The sequence below is a fragment of the Gossypium arboreum genome, chromosome 1, assembly GCF_025698485.1.
Source record: "Gossypium arboreum isolate Shixiya-1 chromosome 1, ASM2569848v2, whole genome shotgun sequence".
Taxonomy (NCBI): Eukaryota; Viridiplantae; Streptophyta; class Magnoliopsida; order Malvales; family Malvaceae; genus Gossypium; species Gossypium arboreum.
The window spans coordinates 96806692-96823712 of NC_069070.1; positions in this window are offsets into that span (position 1 = coordinate 96806692).

Here is a 17021-nt window from a genome sequence, read left to right on the forward strand (position 1 = left end):
AATAACATCGAATTCATCAAATGGTAGAAGCATCGATCGGTAGGAAAAACAGATTCTCGAATTATTAGGGGCATCTCTTGCACACTTTATCAACGAAAGTACGTATTGACCCAAAGGGTTTGACACTGAATTACGAACTCAAGAGACTCAACAGTAGAGTCTTCTTGGATGCTAAAGTTTCACATACATATGAATGAGTAGAGCGGGGTCAATCAATGCAATCACACTAGTATCAAAGAGAGTAAAAGTACCGGTGATAACGTCGGGGAGGATGCCTCTCTCGTGCGCTGGATGGCATATGCTCTAGCAGAGCTCGGGTCTCGGATCGAACACCGTGATCGGTGGCTCCTCCGATTACCACCCCTACCTCCCCGAAACCCTCGGGGTCTACCTCTAGTCGTCGCCCACTAGATCTCGCACCTTGCATCTTATTCTTCTCATCTAGCTCGTGCAATCCCTAATGAAGTGGTCCTTGAACCACATCCGTAATGAGTCTTGGTTAATGACTTACCCCAACATTCACCTAGGTGTCGTCTTCCACATTGGGGACATTCGGGTCTCTCTTGACGATTATTGCCCACACTAGCTATCGATGTAGCTCGGAGTCCGTCAATGGTCGGGCTCTAATGGAAATTCCCGATCGCCTCGACTTACTAGTGTCCTCCCGAACCTCTTTACATCGAGAACGGAGCTTTACTCGTTGATCTTTTACGGTAATCTCTTACTTCAAGTTCAGCCTTTTCTTCTCCTTCCCAAGTTCTTCCGGCTTATGTGCTCGTTCGACTAGTGTCACGAACTCCTTTATCTCCAAAATTCCCACTAGTAACTTTAACTCTTCATTCAATCCTTCTTCAAATCTTTTGCACATAGCAACCTCATCAGCCACACACTCCCGAGCATACCGACTAAGTCTTACGAACTCATGTTCGTATTCGACATCTGATCATATGGCCTTGCTTGAGTTCCAGAACTCCTTACGCTCGATCGATGAACCGTTGACTAATATATTTCTTCCGAAATTCCGTTTGAAAGAAATCCCAAGTAACTTGTTCCTTTGGGAATATGGAAATCAAGGTCCTCCACCAATAGTAGGTGAGTCTCACAACAAAGATATCGCACACTTAAGACATTCATCGGTGTGCATGCAGTTCATCAAACACTCTAATGGTGTTATCAAGCGAACTCGGCCTTTCGGCAAATCGGTAACTATGGCCTTAAACTCCTCGCCCCACGCTTCCTAATCAAGTCCACGGTGGTTTACTCGACCTCACGGGATCAAGAATCGATGGCATCACGGGCTCTTGGGGTGGATTATTTAAATTCGGAATGGTTAGACACCGGATTGGTTCGGGCATATTCGCGACCCACTCATTCATCATGGTGAAGAAGGCTTGTTTCGCCTTCATTTTGATTATTCGCGGATGACCGAGGCTCAACAGCGGTGTCCCTTACGCAGAGCAGCCGCTACACTTTCAACGTCATCCGCCAAGGGTCTCTATCCCGGTTCCATCGCTAATCAAAACAAAAATTTCAACCGTTAGAAGTCATCACATTATTAAGCACTAACAATTTGGCATGTATAGCTAGACTCACACGCCTATGGTAGTCCTAGAACCGACTAAACCATAGCTCGATACCAATAAAATTGTAACACCTAACTCGTGACCGACGCCGTGTCGGACACGAGGGTTAACGCCAAATCCTCTCAAGATACCAACCAATTTGACATTACTAGTCAGGCTGGAAAACTGCGTCACCGTCGCCTTAAAAATCATATCTCGAGTTTCAAAACTCGGAAACTGGTTTCGTAAATTTTCCCTGAATTTAGACTCATATATCCATCCATGGATTTATTTTTAGAATTTTTTGTTTGGCCAATTGGTACAGTTTATTAGTTAAAGTCACCCATGTTACAGGGATCGACTGCTCTGACCTTTGCGCGTTACAACTTGGATATCTCTCTGTACAGGGATTTAATACTGGTGCCGTTTGTTTCTAATGAAACTAGACTCAAAATGGAATCTGTAAATATAAGGCATGACTCCTAATTCTTTCTGGATAATTTATGGTAAATTTTCAAAGTCGCGACAGGGGACCCAGAAACCGTTCTGGCCCTGTCTCACGAAACTTTAATATTTCTCAGTATACTGCTCATATGGTCGTTTCGTTTCGTCCATATAAAAATAGATTCATCAAGGTTCAGTTCCATAATTTACTCACTATTTAATTCTACTTCTACTATTTTTAGTGATTTTTCAATCTCATCTCACTGCTGCTGTCCGCAACAGTTACTGCAGAGACTATGCCAATTTCATGAATTTTCCTTGGCCTTAATCATCCATCATACATGACACAAATTATGGCCACCTTATCAAAATTAGAGTTTCTAAGACTCGTGGCTATAGGTTCTAGCATCCCACTCGACGACCACATAGGCCATTTTCACATGGCTTAAAGTTTACAACCCACAATTCGACAAAATATAATAGCCTATACATGCCAAATGTTCTTCAACAACAAAAACAATACCACAAGATTTCAGCCGTTGTGATGACTTCAGCGACGGTCCCGATCACGCAAACAATACGAGTCCGAGAGACCTAAAATGGGTGACAAGAAAACACCGAGTGAGTTTACAGCTCAAGAAGTCATAAGCATTCATCAATCCACCGATAAAGTTACTACAACATGTACAACAAACGAGGCTAGGTACTCATCCATATCGAATCTATACCATAATACCTCGGACCTTTCGGTCCAATCTCGCACCAAATCATACATCCACATTTCATATTTTACACAACAAGATAATCAAGCATTTTTACACATTAACTCATTTTCCAGCACAACCATACAATTTCAATCATCACATAGATTTAAGGCTTATCAAATTCAACCCCAAGCATGAACGTATTCTCTATTCGTCATGAGCTCGAGGTACTTACCCTATCCGCTGTCCATACTCAATTCAATGGAGACACACCTCCATATATATAGAGTACGCACACACAGTGCTTTCTACTCGATTTCGCACACTTAGTGCCACGTAATTTAAGCCCGCACACACAATTGCCATACCCTCCGAGCTCGCACACCCAAAGGTCAGATTTTTCCAGCTTGCACACATAGTGTCATATTTTTCCAGCATGCGACTTAGTGCCTTATATTTCCAGCACGCACACTTAGTGCCATATATTTCCAACACGCACACTTAGTGCCGATCTAAATCACCGCATACACACGTATTGTTCAAGACACTTAGTGCCGAAAGCAAACTTTCTACACATTTCACTATTTCTTTTACATTCAACAAATGTCATCACTCCATACACATACATTTTCATTTATATATATATATATATATCATCCCATTAAACACAATTGCATAAATTTTACAATCATTTAAGCAATATCAAATACGTGCTTAATGACTTACCTTGTTTGGGGTAGAACGGTTCCAAATCGGCTACTCGTTTGCTTTCTCCTTTCCTTTATCCAATCTAGTTCCCTTTGCTCTTGAGCTAAATCAAACAAATTTACTTCTCAATCTAACACATACATACGGCAACCATACACATTTCGAAACCAATTCATTCAGATCATTTGTCCATACATTAGCTTTTAACACATTCGCCACTAGGGCAACCTATTTAACTTTTAAGATTCATTTCTAATTTTAGTTAAACAATGCCGAATGCCATTAACTACTAATGCCACACACACATATGCATAAAATTAACCCATACATGACCTATAGCTCATTCGGTCATTCATCTTTCAAGCCTATCAAAGCTTCATATCACACTTCCTTGGCGAATACACATACAAGCACAATTTAGCATTTTTATTTATTTCATGATACATTCGGCCTTGGCATAATTTCATTAAAAGTCCCTATTAGCCACTTCACCCTTCAATTTTATCATCTACTTAACATTTCATACTTATCATGCTAGCGAATATTGTTTAATCAAGTTCAACATCCTCATATCGGCATTAGCATCCAAACAACCTATTTGAACATTTAACTAATTCAAGCTTCACCCATCGACACTTATTCATTTAACATAAAGAAAATAAATCAACCCCTTCACTATCAACCATGGCCGAATGCTTCATGGGTTTAAGGTAGATTCAAGAAAGGAACTCATAATTATTAAGATGTAAGCAACTACCCTTGTTCATCTAGATTTAGTATGAAACAACAACTATCACCCTTATCAATCACCATAGCGAAAACCTTACTCATTCCAATATCAAAATTTCCACATGGGCTACAAAAATAGCTTGATATCTCACCCAAGATCAACTAAAATTTCAAGAACTAGTCTAGACTACTTACCTCATTATCACCCTAGGATGGCCGAATACTCCCCCTTCATCCACTCTTCATTTTCGGTCAAGAAGAAACAAAGGAATGAAGCCTTTTTTTTCTTTTCTATTTCTTTTATTATTTCCTTTCTTTTACATAAAATAATGACCACTTCATGGAAATTTACCACATATTGTAATATATGCTCCATCATGGCGGCCACTATGCATAAGAAAAGGAGTATTTGACATGCAAAACCACTATTTTCACTACATGCTTTAATAGGTCCTCATAGATTAACCTATCACATTTCTACAATGTTTCATATAAGTCCATTTTAATAAATTCACATAGAAATGATCAAATTAATGCATGAAACTTTCATACATGCATTTATTAACATCATAAACATAGAATATAACAATTAATTATTTATAAGACTCGGTTTCGTGGTCCCGAAACCACTTTCCGACTAGGGTCAATTTTGGGCTGTCACATAAACCATGCTGTTTGTATGTGGCTAGTGAGCCGAAATGGGAATGCTTAATACGTGACTTGTGTTTGAATTCTAATTATGAAAATGAAATTAGATGTGTCATGATTTATTGATATGTGCATGAATGTTCGAATGATAACCGAGCTAAGTCCCAAGAGCATTTGAGCTAGTGGCTAATTCCGGGCTAAGTCCTGAAGGCATTCGTGCGAGCTACTATATCCGGGCTAAGTCCCGAAGGCGTTTGTGCGAGCTATTATATCCGGGCTAAGTCCCGAAGGCATTTGTGCGAGTTATTATACCGGGCTAAGTCCCGAAGGCATTTGTGCAAGTTACCATAACCGGGCTAAGTCCCGAAGGCATTTGTGCAAGTTACCATAACCGGGCTAAGTCCCGAAGGCATTTGAGCTAGTGGCTATATCCGGCTAAACCCCGAAGGTACTTGGTTTGAGAATGATTGATCTTGCTGTAATAAGTTAGATTGATACTTCGTAAAACCCAACGATGAGGTACGTTTCAGATATGCATTGGGGTAGTGATTCCGTTTAAATAATATTTGCTCAGTAAATTAATGAGCTTCAGGCCTTGGCTAAGTTGATCTTTTGTGTATGAATATAAGGGTCGGTAATGTGAAGTAAGTATGATATTGAGAATTTGTGCATATGAGATTATCCGTTTAGCCATATGAATGCTATATTTTGGTTGTGTCTAATTTCATGGCTCAAACTTACTAAGCATTAAATGCTTACTCCGTTTCTTTGATTCTCTGTTTTATAGATTTTGGTTCGTCACCATCGGACTCGGGATTTTTGAAGTCGAAGTCGCCCACACTATCAAAGCTCCTTTTGGTATATTTTTGGTTGAACTTTGAAATGGCATGTATAGGACTACCCTTTTGTTGTAGGTCATGTACCTTTCGGTTTTGTGTAAATTTGGATAGCCATGCGAAAATGGCTTAAGTATACTTTGATCATAGCATTATAATCGTTTTGTATGTTGTCCGTCGAGAGGTATGGAAATGTTGGTAACGGTTAGTCATGGGAATGGTTAATCATGATCACTTTTGGTATATGTATGACAAACTCTAGTTGATCCATGGAGGATCTTGAAATAGGTAAAGTTTACCTTAAAAATAGATGCTGGCAGCAGCAGTGATGCGGATGTGAAAAATCTCTAAAAATAGTAGAAATGGAATTAAATAGCTAATAAATTATGTAATCGAACCTTGATGAATCTATTTTCATAGGAAAGTAACGAAACGCTCATATGAACAGTATATTATGAGATGTTAAAGTTTTCGTGAGACAGGGCCAGAACGGTTTCTGGATCCCCTGATCTGACTTTGGAAATTCATTATAATTTAACCAAAGACATTTAGAGGTCATTCCATATATGTATAGATTCCTTTTTGAGTCTAGTTTCTATAGAAATAAACGGCATCAATATTGAACCCTGTACAGGGAGATATCCAAATCGTAATGCATGAAGGTCAGTGTAGTTGCACCCTGTAACAGGGGAGACTTTAACTAATAAACTGTACTAATTTGCCTAAAAAAAAAATCTAGAAAAAATTCTGTAGATGGAAATATGAGTCTAGTTTCAGGGAAAAATTACGAAACTGATTTTTGATTTTTGGAACTCAAGATATGATTTTTAAAGTGACAGTGATGCAGTTAGCCAACTGCCTGAAAATTTTTAAAATGGACTGTGAAAGCGAGTGATTTAAGTCTGCAAACCCCTCGTGTCCGACTCCGGCAACGGTCTCGAGTACGGGGTGTTACAAATATGGGCTTAAGTCTAGCCCTTTTCATGTTACTTTTAGTAGTTATCAACATGTTAAGTAACTGTTGCAAAGTCTTATTAATTTTATTCATGTTAAATTTAAGGACAGTTTGGCTAAAACTATCCAGCAATGATTGAAAGATGACATCGGTGGCCAATTCCACACCTAGAGGGAATCCAAGTTTTTCAAGGCTTTCAATATAGCCTAACATCTTGAGAATGTGAGTTCCCACAGGAATTCCTTCCACCATTTTGCATCAAAACAGAGCTTTAGAGGCCTTGTACCTCTCTTGACATGCTTGACCCTCATATAATTCTTTGAGGTGATGGATCATATCATAAGCAACCATATCCTCATGTTGCTTTTGAAGCTCAAGAGTCATGATGGCAAGAATTAGATATCCTATGTCTAAAATGTCATCAAGATGCTTCTTATAAGCATCTTTGTCAACTCTTAAGGCATTATCTGTTGGTTCATTAAGAACAGGTTCTTCAGTGTCATATAATTTTCGTTCTTATTGAGGACAATCCTCAAGTTACAGAACCAGTCAATGAAGTTCAAGCCATTCAACTTGTCCTTCTCAAGGACAAATTGCAATGTTAAAAAGTTTGTGTTGTTTGCCATAATAAATCTACAATAATAAAACCTGAGTATGAGTAAATTTACCAAGTTTATATTAGAAACATTAAAAGGACTTTATTAAATGATGCTCCCACTATTTTATTCAAAATTAATAAGCCTCAGATATTAATTTAGAAAAATTGTTTCTCTAAAGTTTTTCTAGTGGGTAATGATCCATATTTCACCTCGTCTTAAGTCATCTTGGGCTTTACTCTCAATATTATGGTTTATTTAGGTAAGCAGTACTTGCTAATTACATCCTATGTAACTCATTATTTGGTGAACAGCTCTTGTTCCAATCATCTCATGATCACCCAAATCTCTTGCCTCTAGGTTTCTAATCCTACTAGAGTAACCTAGTTAAGTTATTAACTAATATTATAACCAACAAAACGAATATCACTTGTTTATTCTTCACATTTGACCAAGATAGATACAAGTACTTGGGTAAATATTGGAAGGCAATCTTAGCTTAACATTTTATTGAGGGTTTTAAGTCAAATTTATCTCACTATTAAATGTTCAACTTTAATCAATTTTATTTATTTATTAAAGTTAATTGTATCAATATACTACAACATATCATCCATTGTATCACTGACATGAATAATATAAAGTAGTAAATAAATGCAATACTTATAACCCATAAAACTAAGGTGGTCCCTCCATAGCCAATGGGAGAACCGAAAGGAATCCTAACGATGTAAGTCACTTCACAAGCTTTTTTTCTCACTTAAAGTAGCCCAACCTTCATCTCCTCTAGTCTGTAACAGCTCATACAATTTACAATTATAGAAACTCATTTTACATATGAGGGATTAGGATGAGAAAAGAAATACAAGAGAAAAATAGAAAAGCACGATAGACAGGTCGTATTTACAAAATTACAGCCTTTGTAAATTGTAAATTAAATGAGTTATCGGGCTATAACCATGCTTTTCAAACACCGTGAATATTAACCATAGCAAACAATATATGATATCTATTTATTCAATCAATTATTAATGTGAATTAAAAAATTTTCCCAACAATTAATGCAACAAAATATTTTTAAAATTAGAATATATATATATATTTTTAAACTTTCGATCTATGAGTCTTCTTATTGAAACAACTTTTGTTCCTAAGTTTTGAATGTTATCAACAAGTTAACTATTAACTTCGAATAACGAAAACCCCATTGCCCCAAGACTAACCTGTTACCACTTAACAAATAATATATAAAATCCAGTAGACATCAAAATCGATGATTAACATTTAATCAGTGATTGGGATGAACATATAATCACATAAGTTAAACATATTACATAAACGATTTAAAAACATATTACATGAAACAAACCGAGAAAATCAGATGAAAACATGTACATGATACAATTGCATCAACCAATAAATTTAATCATGAATCTGTATTATACAAGTTGCTCTGATACCACTATTGGATCGTCAACTCTTGGGACAATGGAAAAAAATATCTAGGTAATCATCAACCAAGGATCCAAGTACGAGGTACAAATCAAGTTGAAATAATATTGAAAATATACCTTTAGCGATCTAATTTCTTTTGGGGTGTCGATTCCAAACCTCAACAGAATTGTCTCGACATCTACGTAGTCTACACAGTTAAGCATGAAAAATAAAACTCTTTTTTACTTTTTAAAGAGAATTCAAAATTGGTTGCTAGACCTCTTGAATGTTCTTACTTCCACACCATATCATTAGGGATTCTTTTTCCTTTTATTAATCACCTCTAATAAAATGAAATAATTCCCTTTTATTTTTAGAGAAAATCATGGAAGGTATTAAAATTTTATATTCTTTCCAAAAGAATATCAACTTCCTAGTGAATCATATTCACTAGGCAATACTATCTGTCAGGCAATACTATTCACCAAACGATACAATTCATTAGGCGATATAGTTCGCCAAAGGTGTATGTAGGAGAGTATACGCCAACGTATTTGCATGAGGTCTGTTCATTTTAACCAAAGGGTGTGTCCCTGTAGGTTCTTGTTACGTTAGTAGTAATACTAGAACATTTCTAATATTACAAGAAATGAGTGGCATCTAACAATGCATCATTGCAACCCAAGTTACAAGAAGTCGTGATTCAACATAACCTTTTTGTGATAAACTTTTCATGTATTATATCATTTTATCATTTATATCTAGATATAGTTCAATCTCATATTTCTTGATATTCTAAATATACTACAATAAACAAATAAATGTGATATCTCATATCAATTTCTTTGAGCATGCCATGCATTTCTAGTCTCACTCCATCAAGTAGCCTAAGATATTACTCCCATTATGTAGGAGGGATAAATCCTATCTTGATCAATCATATCCCACTACATGGATTGTGGTATATCTAACATCAGTCTCTATAGAACAACCTGTTATGGTAGACATTTGACTATATCAAAATATATAACTCACAATATTGGGACAATGACGATCTCAAGTCTGAGGATCATATACATAGTTATCACCATCAGTAATGTTTGTGACTATTAATAATCCAAGAAACATACTTATGGAGGGTCAGTCCAGTATTTTGTTATTTAACACATACTCATTTATTGATTTTGGCATCCCTATGTCAATGACAATACTTTGTCATCAATCAACTACACATTAGTCTTAATGCATTATTATTATCCAAGCCCACAATAATACTTGACTATGAACCTTTTAATAATAATCATATTATTCTCAATATTTTATTATTAATTAGTTTTTTTATACACACAGAAAAAGAAACTAAAATAATAATGGCAATGCATTATATTAATAACAAGGTAAAACAAGTATGTAATTACAATAATCTCATGATCGGTCTTTGGGCATACTTTAACAATAAGACCATAGTTGGGGCTATGGCAACATATGAAGCCCACCGAGACAATAAACATGGGATCATATTATGTAAGACCACATCTGGGGCTATGGCAACATATAAAGTCCGCAAGGATAATAAACATGGGATCTTATTATGTAAGACCACAACTAGGGCCATGGCAACATTTGAAGTCCACTAAGAAAATAAACATGGCAGCACATAGGGATTACTAGTATGATAGGCTAAGAAGCCGTTAGGGCACAAAAAAAGGAAGCATATTGACTTGTGCGATGAGTAACCTAAATCATTCAATTTGAAATATTTCAATGAACATAGCATAATCCAATATTATAAAAGCAAATTGTCCCTTATTCGAGCCCTTGTGGCTTTAAAATCACTTTATAAGTGTTTTGAGACTAAATTAGGATGTAACAGCCCGTTTTTAATGAAATCAGAATAGTGGTTTCGGGACCAAAAATTTGAGCCCGAAAGAAGAATTAATTTTAATATTATTTCATGGTCTGCATTATGATTGAAATAACATATGAATTTTATAGGTTACATGTCAAATTAGATAGAAAGGACCAAATTGCATAAAATACAAAAGTTGAGTTCTAATAGTTATAAGTATCAAATAGTTATGGAATTCAAAATTGGAGGTCCTTATGTGGCAAATAGACTATTAAGATGAATGAGTAGATAAGTATGATGATTCATCAATGGAAATTAAATTAAAAAAAGGACTAAATTGAAAAGATAAAATAATAAAAGATGATATTTTAATTAAATAAGAAAATATCATCATCTTTCCCAAATAAAAAGCCATGGAAACCCTAGTTTGGAGAGCTTGAAGTTAGCAAGCTTAGTTGGCTCCATTGGATCCTAAAAGAAAAAATACAGAATTAGGTCAAAGAAAAGAGAAAGTGTCGGATTAGTAGACAACAAATCAACGAACACTTGCCAAGGTAAGTTCGTGTAACTAAATTATGTATATTTATATGTTTGGATTGGATGTTGCATATGTGAACTGTATAAATGTCGTATGTATGAAATTGCTCACATATCTGATAATACCTAATAAATAATAAGTCCCATTTAGATAAATGAGATTCGATGGATATAGGATTCCCAAATTACTTTTGGTCCTCCATATGTTGCGAACACACCACAGCTCAAAAGAGCATCCCGTTATTAGCTCTCATGAGCATCCCGATATATAACCCTTTCAAGCTTCCTGTTATATGGTTCCTATAAGCTTCCCGTTAATTGCTCTTCGGAGCATCTCAATTGGTTCTAATTCTGAATGTGTTGTAGACACACCACAATTCTTTTGAGCGTCCCAATATATGGATCTTAGTGAGCTTCCCAACTAAAGGCTCTCTGTGAGCTTCTTGATTAATGGCTCTCTGAAGCTTCCAAATATGGCTCGCTTGAATTTCCCGATATATAGTTATCTGAAGCTTTCTGATTAATGGCTTTATAGAGCTACCCGTTATTAGATCGCATGAGCATCCTGAATATGGCTCTTATGAGCTTCCTATTATACAGCTCATATAAGCTTCCCGTTACATGGCTCACATGAGCTTTCTGTTATATGGCTTGAGAGAGAGCTTCCCGTTTATGTGCTCAAATGAGCATTCTCAAATATGAATTGACCGATTACAGATTTGTTCACTTCAAGTGTACTACCCATGTATCCATCCATATTTCAAATGATTCAACAGAAAAAAACCCTAATGCAAGAAAATAAATGAATTCAAAGTGAACCATTACCCATATATACATGAAGTGTATGGAATTGATATATGAATACAAGAAGTGGAAAGTTATGAACATGGAAACTTGATATTGTTGAGTTCATACATGTTCCTTGACGTTCATATGAAATATGTGTCTAACATGGTTGATAAGGATATGTGCTAGGGCTTTTGGCAATCTTACTTGAGTATGCTTTATATGCTTACCTTAATTTTGATTAAATGGTAAGTTAAATTTCATGTTATACGAACTTACTAAGCATTAAATGCTTACTCTATTTTATTTCCTCTATTTTATAGTAATTCGAAAGCTCAATTTGGTTAGAAGCTGGTCGAAGCAACATCACACTATCCCTCGGCTCATTTCGATATAATTAGTAAATTACTTTTGGTTATAATGGCATGTATAGGTTAAATTAGGCCATTAATGGCATGTATGTGATTTTGGTTGTAACTAGCCATTGGAATGGCTTGTGATAAATATGATTTGTAGAGTATATAGGATTCTATACATGGTTGATTGTGTTTGAAATGGATAAAATGGCATATTTAGTACAAAGATGTTTTTATATATATTAGATTAACTTCATAAAAATGAAGACTTGGTCATATGTATTAATATGTCATATATGATACTTGGTATTGGTTTGATTCAGATGTATTACATTGGCTTGAGAATATGTTTATGTGACACCCCTAATTTGACCCTAGTCGAAAAGTGGTTTCGGGACCACAAAATCGAGTCATAAAAAAATAATTAACCGTCATAGTTGATGCTTAATATATGTATATATGCATGTGTGAAAATTTCATGTTTGAATTTTGTTAATTGTAAGTGAATTTTATTAAATAGGACTTATGTGAGAAAATTTAGAAATGTGCTAGGCAAATGTAAAGTGGCCTATTAATGCATGTTATGAAAATGATGGGTTTGCATGTCAAATTACCCAAAATTAGAGCTAGTTGCCGGCCATGCTATGGGGTGAAACATGTTGGAAACATGTTGTGTTAGTGTGTTATGTTAGAAAGAATAAAATAAGAGGTTAGTAATAAAGTAATAAAAAGAGATGGGTGATGAAAACAAAGTTGTCTCATCCATGCCCCCCCTCCATTGCCGTGAATTGAAGGAAGAAAAAAAAGAAAAAGAAAAAAAAATGTTCATCTTCTTCTCCTACCTCTCTCAAGCCGAAACTAACCAAGAAATGGAAGAAAGCACACCTAAGGCATTCGGCCATCTTGTGTGGGGAATTAAGGTATGATATCATGTGATTCTTTTGGAAATTTTGTGAAGTTGAGTTTGTTTTGGTGCTCATAACATGACCCATGTGTTAATTTTTGAGTTTGTGTTGCAAGAAACATTTGGTTTTGTCCTTATATGTCAAATTGATGATAAATTTTTGATATTTGGTGAATGAATATGGGTTTCGGTCATGGTAGATAACAAAGAATGTGGTTGTTGTTCTTGTTAATTTGGATGAATTTTTGGTGGATAGGTGCTTGAATCAAACAAATGATCATGTGTGTACACTAGGTGCTAGTTGAGAAGAATCGGTCACTATATTGGAGGCCATTGCCGAATATGAGTTTAGTTATTGAGAGTGATGAATGTGTTTTGAGTTGATGGAATAAAAGAATGCTTAAAGATGTGTCACAACAAATTATATGTTAAGCTAAGGTTGTTAAATTATCAATCTTTCTTCCTAGCCGAATATGTGTTTATAAAGTTGAGTTGTTAAATAGATTTTGAAGTTAGCCCATGCATTTATTTTTGAATTTAAGAAGAATGATACATTCGACTATGCTTTGATGTGCTTGGATTGTTGTTCATTGAGTAATGTGGGGTAAGGTGATTAATCGGCTATGAAATTAGCTAAATTGAATAGGTATGTTTAATGATATGCTTAGTATAATGTATGATCTTATAACTCGGTTTGGTATTGAGATAAAGGTTAGATGTATGATTGGATTGTGGTATGTGTTAAATTGGTCAATCAAAGATTAAATGATATGTGATTGCCAAATGTGATTGTTAAGTGAATAATATTAGTTAAGTACTTAAGCAAATCTATTGTTTTACTTAAGCTTAAGAGCAAAGAGGATCAAAGTCAGATAGGGGAAAAGAGAAAGTAAACGAATAGCCGTGGACATCTGATCGTCGACCACTTCCGAGGTAAGTTTTAAGTGATTAAACGTTGAGTAACTTCAATCATAATAGGACATAATGAGTTGATTTAATAAGATATGATGTGGCCATGATATGTCTTAAACTCAAATGGTAAGTTCATAAGTGTTTGGACCTGGAAATTTAAGAGCAAATTGTAATAATTTGCTTTAGACAGCAGCAGTAATGTGATTTTAGAAAATCACTATAAATTGTTAGTGCGGAATTATAGGCTGAATAAAATATGTAATCAAAGCTTAGTTAGTCTAGTTTCTTATAAAAGAGACCGTGGAAGCAAAGAAATTTCCTATAAAGAGATATTTAAAGTTGTGTGGGACAGTGTCGAATGACTCGAAATCCCTGTTCTGTTTTTGGAAAATCATTATAATTTGTACAAAAATGGTTATAAGATAAGATTTATATGCTTAGACTCCTTAATGAGTCTAGTTTCAAATGAAATCAAATAGAACACATTATGAATTCTGTACAATGAAAAATTTGATTCGTAGTGAAGAATGGTCAGATTAGTCAAACAGTGAAATAGGGGAAACTTTAAGAAAAATTTGGTATTGATTGGCAAAACCTAAAATTCTGGAAATTTTATGGATTGAAGATATACAAGTCTATATTCAGGGAAAATTAACGGCAAGTGATTTGGAGTTTTTTAGCTCCAGTTATAAATAATTTAGTGACTATTGCTCAGGAAAACAGCTCGTAGTGAATATGTGATTTTGTTGTAAACATGGATAAAACTTGTTTTAGTTGCTCATAAGCTATTGATTAAACCCATACGTGAATTCTAAATCGTGATATTGTAAAACGATATATGAGTGTTAGACGGATCTTTGATATTAAAATTTGTGAAATTGTAAGTTTATGAGTATTGAATATGAAATGATAGTATGGCGTGAAATTGAATTATTCATTGGAAAATGATCGATGTAGATTCGCCAAGACAAAGTGTATACATGATAGTATATGTGGTATGTGAAGTATATTTGGATAATTGTGATGTGAATACATGAAAATTTATATTTTGATTTAGGATTTTATGTGATGAATGTGAATGTGTATATATGAGATAAGGCCGAATGGCCAATGTGATGAATGTGAACATGCATATATGTGATAAGGCCGAATGGCCAATGTGATGAATGTGAGCATGCATATGTGTGATAAGGCCGAATGGCCAATGTGGTGAATATGAACATGCATATATGTGGTAAAGCCAAATGGCTAATGTGAAATATGTATGAGATATGTATATGTGGTAAAGCCGAATGGCTAATGTGAAATATGTATGAGATATGCATATGTGGTAAAGCCGAATGGTCAATGTGAAATATATATATGAGATATGTATATGTGGTAAAGCCGAATGGCTAGTGTGAAATATGTAGGCGATGTGCGTATATTGTGGCCGAACGACCAAATGTGAAAGGTATGTATTATTAGATATTTGATGAGGCAAATGAATTACAAATATGACAGTAGATGTGAATCTTTGTAACATGTGATTAAATTTATATGAAACTTGAAATATATTAGGGTAAGACCCGATGACTACGTGTGGAGATTATGTCCGGTAAGACCCGATGACTACGTGTGGAGATTTTGTCCGGTAAGACCCGATAACTTCATGTGGAGATTTAAATCGAGCTAAAGGTCTCCGATAATCCAAGTAGAGGTTAAAGCTATAAGATTTCGTAATAAGAATTGCTTATAAATATATTCAATGTGAAAGGTTAAACAGGTATGTACTCCAAGTTTATATGTGAGCTTGATTTGAACTAAATCATAAGGTAGTTATGTGATGCATACGAGAGCAATCTATGAGACTATTCCTATGATTATGTGACATCGGATCAGTGTGAGAGGTTATGTGAAATCATACAATATATCTATGTCACATGAGCTCACTTTTATGTGAAAGTTTATCTGCCTATTGTATATGATGAGATGTGCATATTCGGTAAAGGGATGGCATGCCCGAATGAAGAGTGAAATAAAATATATGAACAACTATGTTATAATTTGATTGTTATCTGTTGACACTGCTTAAAACTTACTAAGCATTGTAATGCTTACTCCGTTTACTCTGTTTCCTCTGTTTTATAGATCTCATTGCAAAGCTACAGGCTCGGGGATCGTCAGCAACTAGTCACACTATCACTATCCACCGCTTGTTACTGTTATGTTTAGAATTATTTTATGGCATGTATAGAATAGGCTAGTGGCGGAAGAATATTTTTGGTTAATGTATATAAGCCATGCGAAAATGGCATCTTTTGAATGTTTACTTAGTGAAGTTTAAATTTTACCTCTGGCTGTGCTTAGTACTTATTTAAATGAACGATCTTTATTTCAAGAAAAAGTTCAAAATTTTACTGTTCTGACATGAGTTACAAGTCCGGTAATGCCCCTTACCTATTCTGGTGACGGTTACGGGATAGGGGTGTTACAGTTTAAGTGTTTATATAGGGGGAAGGAAAAATTTAGGTGAGAAATATGGCTTGGAAATAGCCCTATTTCGTCCACATGGGCAGAGACACGGGCATGTGTCTCAACTATGTGTGACACATGGCCTAGCACATGGGCGTGTGTTTTGGCCGTATGTCCCTACATCTTAAAAATTTCAAAACAGAATACTCAAAATTAATCACACGGCTTGGCACACGGGCATGTGGCTTGGCCATGTGATCCCTGCACTTATTTAATGATGTTCACACGGCCTAGCATACGAGCGTATGACTTGACCGTGTAACCCAAGTCATAGAGTTACACAGGTACAAACACAAGCTGGGACATGACTGTATGCTATATTTCGAATGCCCACATGGCCTAAGACACGAGCATGTCACTTGGTCGTATAAGCCACACAGCCTAAACACACAGGCGTGAATTCCTTATCACCTTGATAAAATTTTGAAATTTTGCGAAAAATTCTCTGAGTTTCCGGTTTAGTTCCGACTTGTTTCTAATGAATGTTTTGGGCCTCGAGGGCTCATATAAGGGACATTATGATTGATTTCTGATATGAATGCCAAAT